Source organism: Petromyzon marinus, chromosome 2 (assembly GCF_048934315.1).
Source record: "Petromyzon marinus isolate PM22_M1 ecotype Great Lakes invasive population chromosome 2, UKy_Petmar_22M1.pri1.0, whole genome shotgun sequence".
Taxonomy (NCBI): domain Eukaryota; kingdom Metazoa; phylum Chordata; class Hyperoartia; order Petromyzontiformes; family Petromyzontidae; genus Petromyzon; species Petromyzon marinus.
This window is the reverse complement of record NC_133668.1, coordinates 24,126,718-24,147,984: the sequence shown is the minus strand read 5'-3', so window position 1 is coordinate 24,147,984 and position 21,267 is coordinate 24,126,718. Positions and strand designations below refer to the sequence as shown.

At 44.2% G+C, this 21,267-nt stretch overlaps 1 protein-coding gene across 5 annotated transcripts in view; it reads right to left on the bottom strand.

Annotated features, from left to right (window-relative positions):
* The window catches only part of LOC116944809 (receptor tyrosine-protein kinase erbB-4-like), a 234,694-nt gene that overhangs the window by 98,305 nt on the left and 115,122 nt on the right, over positions 1-21,267 (bottom strand). The gene's annotated exons all lie outside the window — the stretch shown is intronic.

The window sequence follows — 21,267 nt, the reverse complement described above, 5'->3', positions numbered from 1 at the left end:
TCATCAAGGACTAAACACTGAGGTACCCCACCTGGTGAGACACTGTTTAACCAATACATACTTCACTTGGAATGGAACTTTCTGCAAACAAACTGAGGGCACCCCAATGGGCTCCCCCATATCTCCGGTTATAGCTAACATTTTCATGGAGAAATTTGAGATTGACGCCATCCAGACTGCCACTCTGCGCCCAACCTTATGGAAGAGGTACGTGGATGGCACTTTTGTCATCTGGCCACATGGCCGGCCTGCTCTAGACCAATTCTTCGACCACATCAATTCCATACACCCAGCCATCAGATTTACCATGGAAGTCGAAAAAGATGGCAAGCTACCTTTTTTGGATGTCCTAATCAAAAAGAGACCTGATGGTTCAATGAGCCACTCTGTCTACAGGAAAGCTGCCCATACAGATGCTTATCTGAAACCGGATTCCCACCACCATCCATCACAGAAGAATTCTCTCATCAAGACTCTGTACCATAGAGCCCAATGCATATCCGACCAGGAACACATAGGCAGTGAACTCAAGCACGTACACCAAGCTCTTAAGGCTATTGGTTACTCCAACTATACAATCCGCAAAGCTATCACTCAAACCATGAAGAAGGACCCTCTTGAAGAGCCTTTCAAAACCATTACTTTACCCTAAATTGCGGGGATCACAAAAAAGATCTCCAAAATCTTGAATAAACACAAGATCCAGGTCCGTTTCAACACACTACATAAAATCCGTGATCTGGTTCCGTCTGTAAAAGATGTGATTCCGGACATACAGTACCCTGGTGTCTACAAACTAAGTTGCCTCTGTGGTAGTAGTTACATTGGAGAAACCAAATGCCATGTCTCGGACCGCATTTGTGAACACAAAGCAAACCTTAAACACGGTAGGACCAACACCTCGGCCGTGGCAGATCATTGTTATAATTCAGTAGGCTCACACGATATTGACTTCTCCAAGACAGAGGTTATTTGTAAGCTATCAGGCTACCATGAAAGATTCGTTCATGAGGCTATCCACATATACAAGCACAGAGACAATTTCAACCGAGAAGATGGATTCTGGCTTAGCAATCATTGGAAGGATTTGATAAACCATTTCAGGTCTTAATTGATTGTTCACGCTTACGGTGGCTTTCAGACAGCATACATTAATTTTTCGTCTCCCCCTCCTCTTTTCAGAACATAAATGAACTCGTCCTTCTAAATAAACTGCCAAATCGCTGCCCGTGGTGCGAACGGTTTTTTAAATAAGTAAATGCACCGTTTAATAAATAAATAAATGCGAACCACCACTTCTTTCAGATGTTTCTTGCCGTTGGTTTTTCACACCTGATGATGACCGTTTGTGTTATGGTCGAAACATCGTGAGAATTTGTATTGTTTTATATATTTTATTATTTTATTGTTTCCCTTCAACGTGACTTTACTGAAAGAGCTAAGAATATGAATTACTGCAGTCACGAAAGCTTTAAATCAAAGTTTGCATCATCTACGACCATTTCCAAATGTCAGCAACCGGCCACCGTTTCCCGTGTAATATACAAAGAGCGGCGTGGTGTGCGCGATTCTGATTGGCCAGAAGCAGGCATCTCACAGCACTCACGTCTACAGTAGGTTCACTGAGTCCCTACATGCTGCGCCTGATGAAGCTAGTTGTAATTACAGGCGAAACGTCGTACTCAGATTGTAAATGTTGTGGCTTGGCTCTCCAACACACCGGTGTGCTGTACTAGTGACGAATTGGCATGTTCTGATTACGTGACAACCCTTACTAGTTGGCTGTGTCGGGTGGTGGCGGGTTTAACGCGATCTGACCCCAAAAATATATATTATGGATGCTGCGGCTGTCTGTCAGTTAAGATGAAAGGGTAAAAGTGTAGCCCTGCAATTGCTCGCCCATGCCACTGGCAGTGGAAGCGCCTCCCCCACTGGAGGGACCTCTGGAGGGTCTTTGGTTCTCCACACGGACCAGACTTTACCCCACGTCACGTCATTACGAGATGTGAAGCAGACATTATTATACTGTTGGTTGGACAGAAGTGGTGGGGGGACGAGCGATGGATTAGGAAACTGGGCCACTGTTTCTACTCCCTTGTCAGGAGATTAAATCAAATCAGCAACCTCCCGATTAGCACGGTTGGCCACTTACGGTGCGAAAGAGGTTCAACATACATCAATAGAAATCAGCACCTTCTGCATTGCAAGTCAAGTGTGCTAACCATGAGATCATGGCAGCTTCTTCCATGTCTCAGTTAAAAATCTAAACATGTTAAGTGTATTGCTGTTGATATATCAATGTGCACCAAATCTGGCAGGCTGTCAATCTGTCTGCCTGCCATTCTGCCTGCTGTTAAGCACACTAAGCATGTGACTGTCACATTAACAGTCTTGCACATTTTATTTCAAGAGAGGGCGATGGCAAATGCTCTAATTTCGTTTGTGAAGAAGAATGTGGAAAGTCATCCTATTTCATGGTGGAACAAGCGTAGCCAGTAACACGTGAAGCACATACACCAACCAATACTTGCTGTTTGCATCACGACCTATGAAACTATGATTGTAACCCAGTTTTGTACTGTATATCATCTGTACCGTCGCAGGACACCCATGAGATGAAGCACAACAGCTCACTGAGCCCTTCCTGCTGAAGTAAATTCAATCTAAATCAGTGCCGGAAATGGGAAGAAATCAGTGGGGAACTCACGAATGCCCATGCCCTTCCCTGCTCGATGAGGACCCCCCCCCCCCCACTCGGCTAGATATGGACAATGCCAAACAAAGACAAAGATCTCCCGTATAGCCTTAACAAACTCTTTGGACAAGTGCTGTTAGCGAGGACCTATGAAAGGTTGGCATGGCACACAAGGGAATGGGTGGCCAGCACCATGCCCCACCGCCTTTGTCTCCCCAGTGTGTTTTTTTAACCATCGCACCAGATACTCATTTTAGGTTGAGACGACATAGTGGAAGCCCAGGACTGATTCAGAAAATCGTCATAGGTGTTGGCCGTGAGCAGGAATTCCCTTCCCTGCTAGATGAGGACCCCAACTCTGCTAGATCTGGCCCATACCAACACTCCCTCGCTAAATGAATACACACATAAGCACCTTTCATTACATGTGAGTCACGTGTCATAAATTGGGAATGCAACCTTTATTTAATGAAAAAGCAAATCATGACACAGCTATATATTTTAAATGGTTATATATTTATAGGATCGACCATTTTATCACTCATTTCATGATGATGGCCATCCACAATAAATCGGACCCATTTCATGAAGTTTCATATGAATATAATCTGAAACAGCTCCAACAAAATTGTATCATACTGAATTTGGTTTAGAAGAAGACATGTTCCCATATTTATTTTTAGAAAATAGTGCTTGCATAATGTATGGGGAGATTATTTGGCCATGGCATCGATACAATGAACTAATCAACATGCAGAGAGTGTCAGAGAAAATTAAAGGTATTCGAGCAAGCAGATAGAACTGCAGGCTCAATGCCACTGTGAAGGACAGCGTACATTTTGAGACTGTGCCATCACTTATGGTACTGGGAGTTTAGCCAATAAACCTTGGACTTACAGATGCTCGTGCTATATTGTGAACTATGTGAGCCAAGCAGATATCAAGAAACACAGAGGTATGTTGTTCCTGAACCTTAACTGATTGTTGCTCATTTCCTATATTCACCATGAACCGCTGCCATGAGGGGACAGTTCCATTTGAGATGATGGCACTCAATGCCATGGTGTACTTAGCATGATATATTCAGGAAGCAAAGATGTAATTACTCAAAAAATATATCCAATCATCCCCATACAAAATGACTGATCCCTCTAAGCTGTTTTAGGCAAGTCTTATCTCATAATTAGATTTTGACTGTCACGAGAATAAAATAAAATATTGTTGATATCCCAAGGTTAATAAAGTGAAACACTTTGCGTTTCAAACACACTGCCAAAGTCATGAGATATGCCATCTTGTTCTGCTGAGAGAATAGTACATACATTTTGAAGTACTGTGATAGCATCTATGTTTAAAAAAAACAATACTCAAGATGTGTGAGCAAGTTGCAGGCATTGCGTCTTATACAAGTGTAGTGAGCGACTTCCGAGACACGTCGAGTAGAAGGCTACTTATTTATTAAGAGCACACTGGGCGATACATTGTGTAACGCAGCTACACATAGGCGATCCTAACACGTAGCCCAATCTCCGGCTTCGCTACGCAAGCTGTTCGACCGGCGCAGCGACGGCGACGGAGAGTGAGTCTTCAGAAGATCAGCCACGTGGTCGGAGACGAAAAGATGACGACCAGCAGCAACACAGTCAGGACCCAGGACCTGCAACAGCCCCGAGCCTCTGGTTTCATCCCCCTTATATCTGTCCCAGCACGGCCAAGCTCCACCTCTGGCCACACCCCCTTTCCAGAAACTTCGAGCTGGTTCCCGGAGCTTCTCAACTGACTCTGCTTTCACCTTTACCCCAGATATGGCCCGCTAATAATAAGGCATTATGTAATGCAGCTATGACTGTAATTACCACTCCCGGCCGACAGGTGTGGAGGGGGGTGTGGGGTGGCACGTGAAATTTGAAACATTTGGACCGAGTCCTCGACGCCGGTCCATCCATGGGGACAATCTTCGCATACTTGACGGAAGATGTGGGCTTCGCCTGGAACCCCAAAGAAGGTGGTTTCACTCCCGGCTTTGCAGGTGTCGCGGCTTCCATCTTGGTCAGCAATTCCGTGTGTTCAGCGAGATCACGGGCCACGTCGGTTAGGGGTTCGGAAGCTGTGGGCGGCACCATACAGTCCTCCTGACACACACTCTAAATTGACGTCTCCCCCAGCTCGTCGGACACACCGGCCGTACACAATTTGGAGATGAGGTGTCAGTCCAAGGAGGAATATTAGGCTTCAACCGCAACGGATGAACAAACTAATGGCAACAGCCAACCCGTATACGCACGCACTGCGGCCATTGGACTTCCACCACTTCCACATGACCCTGCCATGGCAAATAGAGTTTAGGGGACGTTCCCAATGGCACTTGTGGGGAATGCAACCATGCCCGATCTCCCACAGCCCAATGCAACTCATAGTCCCTTTGCCCCGAATTCCGTTCGTTGGCCTGCCTGTGCTTTGGCGGTGTTTAATTTTGCCGCTTATCGAGCTGCCGAGACACATTCCAGAGTAATGTCTCAGGGCGCAGGCAATTTATATTTTCCTTTTTTTTTTTCAGACAACCCCAATTGCATCTCCATAGGAGGTTCACTCTCCCTCCCGTACATTAGGAAAAATGGTGAAAATACAGTGGAAGCCAATACTCCTGGAACATGCAGATCCCAATTGCTTTGGGATGTGCTGACTGCCTGACTGGGCATAGACGTCAGGGTTCTATGCAGCCATTCTACCATCCCGTCCATCTAGGGTTGGTACGGGGATGTTAAAATTTTCTTAGTTCCTAGCACATCGCAAACTTCTCGTAGCAGCTTAGAGGAAAAATTCCGCCCCTGATCCGTGAGAAGCTGCTCGGGGGCACCTTTTATCCAACACATATCCATGCAAAAAATGCATCCGCAATAGAGGCTGCCGACTGGTCTGGCAGTGGCCAGGCCATAGGCCATCGAAAAAAATATTCAACTCCTACCAAGATAAACTTGTTCCTCCTCTGCGTGGCAGGAAATGGCCCGAGGATGTCGAGTGCAACCAACTCATTGATGCGCGAAACCGAGATAAGACTGCAATGGAGGCTGTGACTTTCTCAACGGCGGTTTCCTACGCGCGCATTCCGTGCAAACCTGAATGAAATGGTACACGTTCGCTCGACATCCCCGGCCAATAATAATCATGTTGCAATGTTAGAAACGTTTTCCGCACCCCAAGGTGTAACAATTTGACCTCGTGCACCCCCCAAGTCAGCTTGCCTCAGAGGACAGTAGGAACTATAACACGGTGACGGCATGAACCATTCCTGTCCATCATCAAAAGACCGTCCCTTAGGACCGGTCGCAGGCCGTTGGAGGGAGCGGACCCATTTCATCCTGCTTCCGCTTGATGCCGCAAGGTCATAAGGGATAGATCGTCCATTTGCAACCCCCCCGATTTGGCACGTGCAAGGTGCAAAACACTATCCCCCGGCGCGACCTCCTCAGCGGGTTCCAATTCCTCAAGCGCCACCATGACAGCCGAAGGCCTCGCCGCCGGAGATGTACAATGACCCGTGTCCGATGCGCACGCTCAACTATTGCCTAGAGGCAAGTGGGACAATGCGTCAGTGTTCAAATGCTGTATTCCTTTACGGTACATCACTCGGAACGAGTACTCCTGGAGAATCTCCAGCCACTGCGAGAGCTGGTCTACTCTGAGGGAGTACTGAAGGGCCGCATGATCTTAACGAACCACAAAATTCCCTGCCGTAAAAATAAGGCCTATACTTTGTTGTATAAAATATACAATGGCCAACAGTTCCCTACGGATGACACAGTAAAGCTGCTCAGCCATGGACAAGACGCGGCTACCGTACGCGGCCGTTCTTTCCACACCATTCTTAACCTGGGAAAGGACGACACCTATACCCATGTCGCTAGCGTCTGTGTCAAGAATAAAGGGCAGTGAAAAAACTGGGTAATCGAGTGGAGGCTCGTCAACCAAGCGTTCACGAAGAGCTATAAATGCAGCCTCTTCTTCCGAATTGTGGCACAAATCTACGGTAATACGACGCAAACCAAACAAAACTTTGGACCTCCCCAACAGACTTAAGGGTCGGCCAGTCCCGCACACACACCGTTTTCTCGGCGTCCATGGCTACCCCGTGTGCACTGACAATGTGGCCTAAGTATCGCACAGAGGTTTGCAGCAAATGACATTTAGCAGGCTTCAATTTCAGATTAGCCGATTGCATCCGAACGAGGACCGCCTGCAGTCGCAGAAGGTGTTCTTCAAAAGTTTGGCTAAACACAATGACGTCATATAAATAGATGAGGTAGGAGTCCCACTGCAGGCCAACCAAAACGAGTTCCATCAACTGCTGAAAAGTGGCCGGGGCTGAGTGCAATCCCATCGGAAGGCAATTAAATTAGAAGAGTCCCTGGGGCGTACGGAACGCGGTTTTCGGCTTCGACGACTTGTCAAGGGTAAGTTGCCAAAACCCCATTAACATGTCAAGAGTAGAGAAAAAACATGCGCTGGACAATGCATCTAGGGAATCGTCCATGCGAGGGAGCAGGTACGCATCGGCCACCAAATTTTTGTTCAATTTCTGAAAGTCCACACAAAATCTAATACTGCCATCATGTTTCTTAATGAGCACAACGGGCGCTCCCTAAGGGCTGATAGAAGGAGAAATAATATCGGCGGCTAACATATCATCTACCGCTTTCTGCACATGTTCCTTCTCCAGTGGACTCAGCCGATACGGGTTCTGACGAATGGGGCCGGCCTCCCCTATATCAATGCGATGTTGCAACAGGGAGGTATGGCCAATATTGAACTTATTCTTACTAAACACATCCAAAAACTCTCGCAGCAGCGATCGTAATTCCCCCCGCTGCGCCGGAGACAATTGCGGGTTCTCATGACACAACACCTCCTCCCACGTCTCGTCCTATGTAACATCCTTTTCCACCGAGGCAACAACTTCGTCATGTGTAATACCATCACCTTCGTGAAACGCGGCTGTCGCATGAGCAACACCATCCCCGCCTGAACCACAGCTGTCTCCGGGCCCGCATTGAGTACCTGCAAGAATGGTTCCTGGTTGAGGAGGATGACTGTCTGTGCGCCAACCAGCGCCAATCTCCGAGTCACCGCATTCGACAGAGTCAACAAGACGCCTGATTCAGGATCCGCTACGTGTAAGCACTTGCGATAGCGCAGCGGTACTAACATCTGCGATCCTGGCGGGATTTGCACCAAATCCTTGGCAAGAGCCTGGACCGTAACATTAGCGATGCACTCATGTGTGGGGATAGCAAAAAAAATTGTTTGCTGCCCAATGGCATCTCCACACAGCCCTGATCAATGAGGATCTTAAGGGGCATTTTATTCAAGAAATCCGTGCCCAGAAGGCAGCGCACCACCAACCTCCTCGAGATCAGTACCGGCCCAACAACTGAAATCTCGCCAATCTCAACACGGGCCTCTACTTGCCCTATAATCCCCATACTTCCACTGTTTGCCAAAATGCACGCGTTCAGTACCGGCCGAACAAGCCGATACCTGATCGGGAACAGGAAAAAAATGTGTCCGATATAATGGTAGTGGAAGCAACCATATCAACCAACACACACACTTCAATTCCTTGAATAGAACCTGAAACCACGATCACCCGACATGCTAACTTTCTCCACTGTGTCCCCGAGCTAGGTCACCCCTGTGTAACTAAGCCTTGCCACCCGGCGGCAAAATGAGTGCGATGCGGGGTGGGAATGACTTCCGTAAGCCTAGATGCCTGAGATTGTAACACGGGGCAAGTGTCTGATGTGTCGCAACTCACCTGTTGGGGTTGGGGAGCAGTCGTTGATGGAGCCGGGGACACCAGAGACGTCACTGGGGCTCGATGCAGGCTCTGGTATCCCCACGCGAAGTGCCCCAGCTGTCCGCAGCGGAAACAGGTAAGCGAGGCCCTCAGTAGCAGGCGATCCTCCTCCTCGCACGGCCTCCAGTCCCTCGGACACCGCGGCACCTCTCCCCGTGTGCGACGTCCCCCTCCGCCGGCAGGTATATGGCCGGCTGAATTGCAGTGTTCCGTGGTGACCACCCAAGCGGCTCGCTATCACGGCCAGGATCCCCTGTCCACGCCACCATCTGGGACCGATGGCGCAAGTTCTCGTGGGCCTGCAGACATCGGGCTGCCCATCGGGACGTCTGCTCATTGTCGTCAATGACCGGCAAGACGATCCCCATTTCCCGTGATAGTCTAAACATCCGTTCCATCACCAGAGAGTCCAGCGCCAACAGCGCACTGCGGTAGGCGAGGGGCGTCTCAGCCTCCCCTTGCCATCTCGGTGTATCCTTCTTTGAGTGTCGTCTTCTTCCTGGTGGGTATGGCCCGGAAGACAGCGAGGGTATCGTCGTCTAACACTGTCAGCAGAGCTCTCAGCACCTTCTTCTCGGTCCACTTAACCGACCGGTAAGCCGCCTCGAAGCGCCAGGTGAAGGCACTCCAGTCACCCCCTGCTGCGACAAATTATATTACAGGAGGCAGTTGGCAGGTTCGTTCAGTCCCCCTTCCAGCGTCGACAGCGTGTCCGTGCAGTCAGCCCCAACATCGTGGTCACAGTCATGAGCTCCACCATCTCCGAGACCTATGCCCTCAGGAACTCCAACTTCTCCGACACCACGTGCCATCCGATTTCGGGCTGCTGCCGCGTAGGAGCTGTCGTCGGTCCCGCCGTCTCTGGTGCTGCCAATTCTCCCGCCCTGGCTTTGGTAACCGGAACCGCGGTTCCCGGGGTTGTTAGGAGGTCCTGCATCTCGTTTTCATCATCGTCAGAAAACGCCACCGGTGGATCCACTTCTTTTGGTACTTCGACGTATTTATTAGATTTTTTTCCTGTACTTTCTTCCCTCCTCCGATGAAAAAAAAATTACATTTTCAACCACTTCTGACTCCAAATGTAGTGAGCGACTTCCGAAACACGTCAAGTAGAAGGGTTCTTATTTATTAAGAGCACACTGGGCGATACATTGTGTAACGCAGCTACACATAGGAGATCCTAACACGTAGCCCCATCTCTGGCTTCGCTATGCAAACTGCTCAACCAGTGCAGCGACGGCGATGGAGAGAGAGTCTTCAGAAGATCAGCCACGTGGTCGGAGACAAAGAGGTGATGATGAGCAGTGACACACCCAGGACCCAGGACCCAGGACCCGTAATAGCCCCGAACCTCTGGTTCGGTTCCCCTTATATCTGTCTTGGCGCAGCCAAGCTCCACCTCTGGCCACGCCCCCTTTCCAGACCCTTCAAGCTGGTTCTCGGAGCTTCTCGACTGACTCCGCCTTTCACCTTTACCCCAGATACGCCCCCCATATAATAAGGGATTATGTAATGCAGCTATATCTGTAAATACCACTCCCGGCCGACAGGTGTCACCCTATCATTATACAAGTAAATCAATACATTGGGTTGTAAATTAATCTGGTTTGAATATACTACATTGTCTTGCACCTGCAAAAATCTATGTCATGAGTCATTTTGGCATAAGGGAAAATCAATGTTTTCTTATGTCAGCTACTTCCATACCTCATTTTCCATCCATTTAACATTGAAAGCAAATCCTGTTAACATAGGCATCCACCTCCATTTAATAGCAAGGCCCAGCTGTGACATTAATGTGACGCTCACTGCAGTGACACCTCACGGTATTTTTCAAATTATGCTCACATATACAGCTGGTGGACAGAGCAATAAAGAAAAATGCAATATTAGTGTATTTCAAAACAAACAATTGCAATGGGCCTATGAACACAAGATTGTTTGACACCAATACAACTGAAAATTACAGGTTTGAAAGGGTACTCCATTGACCCTTACCTAGAAGATGATTTATCTACTCTCAGCAAGGTGTTTTTTTTAAGGATGATATGCAAGTGGTTGTGGAAAGGCTAATTAGATAACATTTTGCCAGATGGTTTTAAGACCAAACGGGGTCAGTGGCTTCCTTATTCGGACCTGAAAATATTCATACCAAATGAGCTGAATACACTTCATTTCATGCCAAAACTAAAAGTCATAGGCACTCTGAATGGCGCTTTGGATGATGTGGGCTTAAAGAGAGAAAACTAATTTTTCGTAAAGATTTCCTCATTTGTGTGTAGTTCATGTGTAGTAAGTGTAGTGGTCATAGGCAGCTCGCCAGGCATCCCCCAGACAGCCGTGCTAGTGATCGGAGGAATGCTGCTTAAATTCCCTGAGCATCTGCAACCCCTTTTCCTCTGTTTGTTCAGTTTAATTGCATTTCTGTGCCACCTTTTGTGTTTTTTTTAGCTGAGCAATTAACACGTGAACATTTCTAACACCGGTCTTTAAATCACTATTTTTTCATAAACATGTTGACAACAATTGTCCAATGTTCAAATGTTTATCTTTTTCAACATCGGAAAAACTGTGCTTGCTTCTATGCAGTTTTTTTTAGGAATGTAGAGGGTGCCTAATACCGTGCCACCTGTTTTTACAAAACCACTTGTCTCAAAAATCATGAACTTGCTGTCTCCGTTCCCCCATGAAAAGCCTCCCCCATCCCCCATCGTCCCGTCGTCCTCCACTTGCTGCCCCCCCTGCCCCCACATTCAAATTAAACTAACAGAAAAACTAAACCTTTTTTTTACCAATTAAGGCCCACTGAGATATATGTCTATATTTGAGAAGTGATCTGGTCACAAACAATAGCTCAACAAAGTGACTTATCATGTTGGCATTTATAGCAGTCAAATACTCTGAATGCAATGCATGTTGATTTGAAATCTGGAGAGAAAACAGGAGGACCCAGAGAAAAACAACATGCAAACTCCTCACATTCCAGTAACCAAGACCTCCAAAACACCTTCATTTTTTGATCTGCATATCAGAAAATTACCACCATTAGAAATACCCTCTATGTCATTCAGAACCTTGTTAACTTCCAATCTGCATACATAGTTAACAATGTTACCTTTTGTTACAAACCATGCCAAGCATGCTTTAACACTTTGCTTTCCACAACAATGGCCCTGCTGTTGTAAACTATCTTGAGACGTTTTGTTGTGTATCCATTTAGATGATTCATAAAATAAAACTGTAATTGCATAAGCCAAGATAATGTTTTTTATTGTAATTTTAAATGTCAGTTTGGAATTAAGTAAACAGAAAATATAAAACAAGGTTTAATGTGGGTTTGGTACAAGAATATCCCAGCAGCACATGATCACTTCAACAAAGGGCAGCCAGAGGCAACAAAACATTGTGGTGATTACAACAGCAAAAAATAGATCAATAGCAGCAAGAAAATAAACACATTCAATGTTATGAACCATTTTTGTCAATGCAATCTAATTGAAATGCGTGACAGATAATTACGTGATTCATATCACATTTTTACTTAATTTCCAAAGGTGAATTAAAATACGTTGGTTCTGATGAGGAATGTTAAATGAATAATACATCTATTATGAACTAATTTTCAAAGCAAGGTTAGCATGCCACTTTACTAATTCCGTGCATGAAAATATTTCTTCAGCTTTTTGGTGGTAAACAAAAAAAACATTCATCCATTTTTATGCCCCAAGGACTAGAAGTGAATCGGAATGCATAAAAGTGTTTTTATTCAAAAAGGCATTAGTGGGGTATTGCAGGCTTGGTATATTCTGCTCAATTTATTCTCGAAATGTCAAATTAAATTAAAAAGTGTTCAACTGGTACTTTATTTCTAACATAATGCTGTATGAATACCCCAGAGCGAAACAAAACATAAACTATATTTAATTGTTCACAGGAGACATTAAAGCCATTGAAAGAATATGGCATATTTTACCTTAAAAAAGTAATACTTGTGCAATATTTGAAATGTATTCCATTATATTACAAATTATTTAGATATTCTTGGGTCTTTTGGTAAAGCCACGTAGATAGATCAATTAATAATAACAAAAATAATAACAATATCACAACGTTTCAATGGCAACACAAGCAATCGTCATCAGGTGAGAAATATCGCGGGACAGCTGCTGAGAATATATGGTGGGAGCGCTGCTAAGGTAAGGAGTTATAAAGGTTTGGAATGGGTGTAGCCCAAGGGTCAGTGAGAGGGGCTAGAGATGAAATTTGCATGTAAATGTAAAATCGGGTAAATCTTGACAAACGAAGCTGTGGGGGTGGCCATTGTATTGCGAGAGATTAGCATGTCAATGTAAGATATTTGCATGTAAATGTAAGCTCGGAGAGAGCTCGGAAAGAGCTATTGCCACATGGAGGCGGAGAAGGAAAGCAAGTAACGAAAGCTTTAAGTCAACATTATTTAGATTTATTTTAATTAACATTTGACCACAATTATACCTCTAATTTAAAACAATTATTGCAGATTGGTTACAAAGCTTAGGACCTATTTTAACCATGCAGGTACTGAAGTGTTGTAAAACAAGTAATTCACAGCATAACATTATTGATAATTTAAGCTCGGCCTTTTTGAGGAACAACATCATCTTTAATAATCCAGTAAAGGCTTCTTAGATATCATTGATGCAAGCATCAAGATCACTTTTTTCCAGTCATGTGTGATTTATAAAATATAGTTTTTTTTCTGGCATGCTGTATACACATTAACTAATACATCTTTATATCTTCCATCAACAAACAACCGACAGTGATGTGGCAGTACAATTTAATTCTAATGTACTGAGAAAAGGTTGATTGCAAGTGTAGTGAGACCCCAATGCGTGCAGTTACTGATATTAAGTCCGTAGATATTAATATTATAGCGCTCACATAGCATTATTGCAGCACGGGTGAGGAAAGCGGCCCAGACCCCAGCCTGGCAATGTGTCACCTCCTCCGGCTGGGCAATCTAGGTGAGGCTGCGGGCTTTGCATGGGACTAGGCCTCACCACGGCAATGTAAAGTACTATCTTATTGAATCTTTCGCTAACAACTCAGGTTCATTGTTTACTATTATGAAACTAATAAGTTGGCAAATATTACAATAATGTTTGTGTGCAGAAAACCAATATTTGATTATTGGTTGCTAATTATTTTCTTTTTTAGGTGTTTTTTTGTGACGCTGCGATGGTGTACTGCCAGTCTGTGCTGTGGCCTGCTGCCTGCTGATTAATTAACATCAGTGCACTGGCATTTTATTATCTACACTGCTAATTTAGCTTTTGCCCATTATGAGTGTATGCCAGTCTATAATCTGTTGCCTGCTTCTTTACTTCACTCAGTGTACTGCCAGCCTTTCATGTTGACTGTATCCTGCTTTTCCAGCTGCTGACCCTATTGCCAGCTTTTTATGTCAACTGTAGCAATGCTTATGTCATTGAGTCGGCGTACTGGCAGTCTATAATTTAGACTGTAGCCTGCTTCTCAACTTACCTGTGCATATTGCTGCTCTTTAATGTACACTTATTTCAGCTTATTTCTTTAATGAATTTCTATCGTTTTGATTGCTCACGTCACGCTATTTATTGATACGTAGTACTGCGATGCTAATGAACATGTTATACTGATAAATACATTGATCTTTCTTAGCTACAGCCCATTGCATTTCGTCTATCATTTTGTTACATTCGTGGGAACATCACCCACTTAAATTTTGCCATACCGCACCTTTACTTTCCACCAAAGCGGGGAGCAAGCAGGGAGGTTCAATGCCCCAAATATTGTTGACCTTGCTTTCTTACAGTGTATGAGGAACATTGTGAGAGAGACATTGTTCTTCTATACCAAGAAAACACCATCGCACGATTTCCTGACACTAACAGAGCATACGATGCCCTACAATAACACATTTTCCTGTCACAAAGCCAAGATGGTTACCACGTCAACATTCCTCCAATTACAAAGCTGCAGGACAAAGACATCCTCACAAAAGTATCGCCTCTAAAAAAACTTCTATTCCTTGGTGATCATAGACAGAGGAGGAAACCACATTTTATGCTACGCCAACCTCTTTCACAAGTATGTTGTCGATGAGTATGCCAACATTGAGAGTGAGCACCTTCTTTACATTCGACTGTTTCAAAACCGCCTGCGTGTGACCAGTATGCTCATCTCTTGCATGCCATCATTGCCGAAGGAGATGCAAACGGTCACAATGTGGGCTGATTAGTTATTTTGCCTTCATCCTTCACAGCTCCACCAACATACATGCATGAGAAGATTCAGGATGCCATGATGTACATCAGCCAATATGGCACGCCCCATCTCTTCATCACCTTCACTTGCAATCCCAAATGAAAGGAGATCCAGGTTTACCTTTATCCAAACCAAAAGTCACCAAACAGACATGAGTTCTTAGCGAGGGTCTTAAAACTCAAAGTTTATGACCTCATGATACTTATTACGACCAACGAAGGTGGCGTCTTTGGATAGACAAGCAGTAACTTGCACACCATTGGGTGGCAAACACGTTGTCTTCCTCATGCTCACATTTCACTATGGATGAGGGAAACAATTCATGCAATATGTATGTGAGTCCATGTGTAAGTCGATGTGTGTGCGTGGGTCCATGTGTGTGTGCAAGTCTATGTGTGTGTCTCTTAGTCGATGTGTGTGTGTGTAAGTCCATATGTGTGCTTATGTCGATGTGTGTGTGAGAGTCTACGTATGTGTGTGTGTGTGTGAGTCGCTGTATGTGTCTAAGTAGATTTGTGTGTGTAACTCCATGTGTGTGTATCTAAAGTGGATGTCTGTGTGAGTCCATATGTGTGTGCAAGTCGATGTGTTTGTGTTTGTGGGTAGATGTACGTGTGTGTGTGTCTAAGTCGATGTGTGTGTCTGTCTTTTTCACCCGGGCAACGCCGGGTACTTCCCGCTAGTATACCATATATCTCAGGAGTAACTGACAAATTAGCCCGTGTTTTGCAAAAGCACAACATTAAAGTAAGATTTGGTACAGTACACAAAATTCAAGAACTAGTATCTTGCACTAAAAACGAATTACCTAAATTATCAACAGAAGGTGTATATCGGATTAATTGTTTATGTGGCAGATGATATATTGGACAGACGGGACGTAACATCAGTGTAAGACTAAAAGAAAACCAAATAAATATTAAATTATCTCAAGCACAACTGTCAGTAGTGGCAGAACATGCTTGCCAACAAGGCCACTCAATTGATTTTGCTAACACTGAAGTGTTATGTAAACTAATTATGACTGGCCCAGACTAATTAGAGAATCCATTGAAATTGAGAGAAATACAAATAACTTTAATCACTCTGATAGCTACAGGCTTAGTGCAGCCTGGAAGCATATTATTAAATAATACATATTACAATTACAATTCCTTATAGGGGAAACACATACTAACTGATTACTAACATAGTATATAATTGCAATAACCCCCTCATAATCCCCTCTGATTTCTGCACCTTTTTGGGTATAGTAATTGGGTTCAGTTATTAAATAATACACATTACAACTAATTACTAATCTAGAACTGATTACAAATCATAACAATTAACTGATTACTAATCTATTATATAATTACAAACCCCCCCCCTTCGCCTCTGGTCTCTGCACCTGATTGGGTTAAATGATGACGTCACCCTGCTGCTCTATTTAAGACCAGGAGCAGGTGGAGGGCTTCACTATTCTGGCAAATTGCCCGATGATGCTGGATGTAATAACCAGCGAAATGTCGTACTCAAAAATTGTAAATGTTCTGGATTTACGCTTTAAAACACCGGTGGGCTAAAGTAGTGAACTATTTGTCTTTTGTCAACGTGACACATTTTTTACTGATTGGCCATGTCGGGTGGTGGAGGGTTATGGACTCACTACATGTTTGTATTGATGAATATATGGAGAAGAAAAAAACTAAAACAAATCCTCTGAATAAGCTACAATGTGATGTATGTGTTGAGGTCCAACCGACGACGCTGAGGCAGGTCTGTATTAGGGGCTTGCGCTGAAGTTTTATTAGGGGTTAGAATACGCTCCCCAGGGGTAGGGGCCCGATGCTGGGTCCTTCCACACGACCCCACACTCTTGTCTGTCCCTAGCTCGGCTAGCTCCTGGGCTCTCTCCACCGAGTCGGACCGGGGTATCAGCCAACACCGACCGACCGGGGAGAGCAGCCACCTCTACCGCTGCCTCTTCAACCGTATGCTGTCCTGGGCTCCCACAGTGACCACGCTTTCGTCACGGGGTCCCCCTTAAGTATCCAGAGGAGACATGATGTAATCGCCCCGCCAAACGCGCATGAAGTCACTTCCCGTGACGTCATCGCACCGGAAGGCACGCATAACGTCACGTCCCATGACGTTATCGCACCGGAAGGTGCGCGTGACGTAACGTCCCCGTACTACTCCTCTACATATGTATGTACAGGAAAACCTCATTATTTTGGTATTTGATACTTTGTAATTGGGGATAATTCGGCACGGCTGCGCTTTCGGCATATATGCAGAATTAGTAATTCGCCATGAGCCAAATCGCCACGGCGAATGGTCCAATTTCGGCATGCACGTGGAGCGACTCTAAAACAATGACTCAGTCTAGTGTCGAAGCGCATGGTGAGCGTGAGTGCAGACCTGTTGCTTTGAACTTTACCTTGTTGATGCAGTCTGTGCAAACCAACCCTCTCCGAAATGTCGTCTACACCTACATCAAGAAGTAATAGAAAAGGACTTAAGTATAAAACCCCTTAGTCTGCGAGACAAATCCAAAGTTATGGATAGAATTGATGCAGGTGTGTCAATGCGTATAGTGTGAAGAGTTTGACATAAAATCAAGCACCTTTTACGACACCAATAAAGGCCGGGAGAAGAATAGGAAGTAGACCTTGACCTTGGAGGATCCTAGCAGCTCTAAAAAGGTATTGAAGAGGATCAAGGGTATTCTTCCACAGACACCTCTTTCAGCAGTCAAGTGCCACAGCAACTGATGTCGTTTGACAGCGAGTAATGTGGTGTAAAAGTGTAAAATAGTGTAGTCTTTAAGTAAACATTAATTGTTAAGTGAAACATGTGAAGTTTAAGTTAATGTAATTTGGTGTTTAAGTCATAATTTAGTGATAAAGTTAACATACAGTAGAGTAAGTGCATACTAAGTCCCCCTCCACAACCTCTGTCACTTACCACATGGAACCTACAAATCCTCCTCTGCACCTGCAGTCCTGGTCACTGATGGTAAGTGTTACTTTTTTGGAAAATAATTTTTGGAAAAAAAGTTTTTGGAAAACAAATTCGGGTTTTTTTCTTTATTGGGGCAGGAGGCACTGAGGAGTGCCATTGTACATAATTCGGAATATTGGATAATTCGGCAAGGCCAGAGCCCCATACGTGTCAAATTAACTAAGGTTCACCGTATGTTGAACTTCTTTTGCACCATACGTAGCCAACCATGCTAATCAGAGGTGTTATGCACTGGTCTGGAAATACTTCGTAAATTCATGCAATATTACATACTCCTAACAGACATATGAGTTAATGTGGAAACATAAATATAGACACAAAGATACACCTATAAAAATGTTGTACACAGATTGTATAGTGTTCAGTGTCATATGCAGGATCGACCTCCTTCAATGAGGCAGAGTTTACCGGCTCAAGAGCTTCGTAAGTGTTATTTCTGCCAAAAGCCAAAAAAGCCTACTCTGCACCATGTTCCATGACCCTTAAAACTTTCAATTACGAGTGTAGTGACATAGAAAGCGTCACTATGGCGCATAACACTGGTTACTGGTAGAGAGTGGGATCGTGGGTGTAATAGCCTGGTCTACCAGCAGGGCAGGTGTAGAGTGCCACTGGAGCACGTAGCGCCGGTTGCTGGCAGAGAAGGGGCATTTGAGGATACAGCAGCCAGTCTGCCAGTAGGGCACGTGATAGGTCGGGGTAACGGATGTAGGGTAAAGGTGACAGAGGGGAGACGTGGGGCAGAGCCCAGAACTTTCTGGTAGGTTCCAGAAGGGGGCGTGGCCCAGGGCGGAGCCAGTCCATGCTGGGGAGGATAAAAGGGAGGCCCGGACACTTGGTCGGGCTGCTGCGGTTTGGGAATGGAGCCCGTCGTCTACAAAGTCTTCGTCCTCCTCATCGGTGTTGGGTCAGGCAGTGTGCCGCCTGTCCTGATCCATATATAGTTATCGCCTATGCTGTGACAAGTGTGGAATAAACGTGTATGCCTCCTGCTATTAGTGTCTCCGAAGTGACTCACTACACGAGCGTAAGCATCATATACATTTGAAATATGCTGAAGCTGCATTGATTTCCATGCTTGTTTACTGACAGCTGTTTAAAAACATGAATAGGACAGTTTAACACGTAGGCTTTCGCGACCAATATTATTCATAATAAAGGTTTTTGGGTTAGATCGCGTTTATTTATAAATGTGTCGTAACCCTCCACCACCCGACACGGCCAATCAGCAAAAAAAAGTGTCACGTTGACAAAAGACAAATAATTCACCACTTCAGCCCACCGGTGTGTTGAAGAGTTAATCCACATTTACAGTTTGAGTACGACGTTTCGCTGGTAAATACTTCCAGCATCATCGGGCAATTCGCCAGAAATGGCGAATTGGAGGTGGAGGGTTACGACACATTTATAAATAAACGCGATCTAACCCAAAAACCTTTATTATGAATGAATAGGACAACCTATTCATGTTTCAGACAATAGATTATTACATCACAATTGTATTTAAGGCACAGTATATTGTTCTGACATCATATTTCTTTGCCAGTGATTTCTAATTTATTAGACTAAATAATTGTGGTTCATTCAGAACTATAATAGACACATTTTTTTTCCACTACCATTCGGGTGGACAGATATGTGGCTGCTTCATAATGCTGGTCAGTGCAGGTTGGTTTGTTACATCACAGGACCATAAGAGGTGGTGACAGATGAGGCCTTCAGCAAGCAGTGGATTGATCATAACTGACAATGGCTTTAATTAGTAATGATACATAATTTAGATTGTGGGAAGATCTCTCTGGAATATTACAACATTTTGATGGTGGTATAATGGAAATTCCAACAAAACATGTATGAATAAGATAACATAAAATGCATGACTGAGTTGCAGTCTTTCTGATTGCCTCAGCATTGCAAAGGGTATTTTATTTATATACTTATGCTTCAAAGTTAATCACTTTTATAAAGCAAAGTTATGATATATTTCCATTGCCACAAATTTGATCAATAATTCATGAAATTATATATCCATTCTCAGTTCAGATATAAAGTAAACCAAACACTAAATTAATTCATGCCAATTCCCAGTGATGCGTGTGCTTTTATTGCAGATACAATTTTTGCATAATTGTATTGTTTTACGATAGTTCACTTTGACAAGGCTAATAGAATGTGTGCTGTGACCACATTTTGTCCTTTTTTTAGGCTAAGGTGGCTTAGCCCATGCTGTACCAATCCACTATGCAGGGAAGAAAGTGAGGAATTCTGGGTACAGGGTGGGGTAAATGATGTGCCATGGGCAGACAACAAAAGCCTACTTTGCACCATGTCCTCTAACCCTGTGGGATTATACTAAATGTGATGAAAAACTAGATTCCTGGTGGCATTGTTGTAGCAAACATATGAACAAGTAACACAGCTTTTAAAATACATTCTGTCCATTGTCATCAATGGGCACAACGTCATTTACAGGAATTTATTGGATGGCTACCGAGATCAGTAATCTCTGAAATGCTCGAGTTATGTACAATATGTCAGGCAATGTTTTAGATGTGATACACTGAACACAATTAGCAATGCTAAATTTATGAGACAACACTTTCCACCCATAATACAATGTCGTTAAAACCGCCACCACCCGACACGGCCAATTATAAGGTTTGTAACGTAAACAAAACATGCCAATTCGTTACTAGTACAGCACACTGGTGTGTTGGAGAGAGCATCCACAATGTGAGTACGATGTTTCGCCAGCCTGATGATGCCGATTACTGGCGTTTACTGGCAAAACGTCATACTCAGATTGGAAATGTTGTGAATTTTCTCTCCAACACACCGGTGTGCTGTACTAGTAACGAATTGGCATGTTCTGTTTATGTGACAAACCTTACTAACTGGCTGTGTCGGGTGGTGGCGGGTTTAACAACAGATTTATATTCACGCAATCTAACCCAAATGCCTATATTATGGATGACATTGGTCACGAAAACCTACGTGTTAAACACTTTACACATAAATATTTATTCTTTATTTGAGTGCACAGTTCTAAATAATTTAATTTATGTGAGCAGTCTACATTTGACGTACAGAGTTAAACAACGTAAAGACCACCAGAGGCAAAGCATTATATAAAAAAATATTATTATTGAATTCTTACATCATATGACTAACACAAGACTACAAGGAATAGACTGAACATTTTTTCACATGATCAAATCATTGTGGGTGTGTAATTTAGTTTGTTATCCATTTGGCATGTGAATAAAGGTTAGCAAATGTGAAAAGATGGACTGCATCCAAGCCTGAAGCACTGCCATTGTTTAACCCTGAACTCCATCACCGTGGTTATTAAACCCGTGTGTTGAATAACAACCCAGGCAGGACCAATACATCGTGAAGTGTCAGACATCATTCTCCCTTTAGT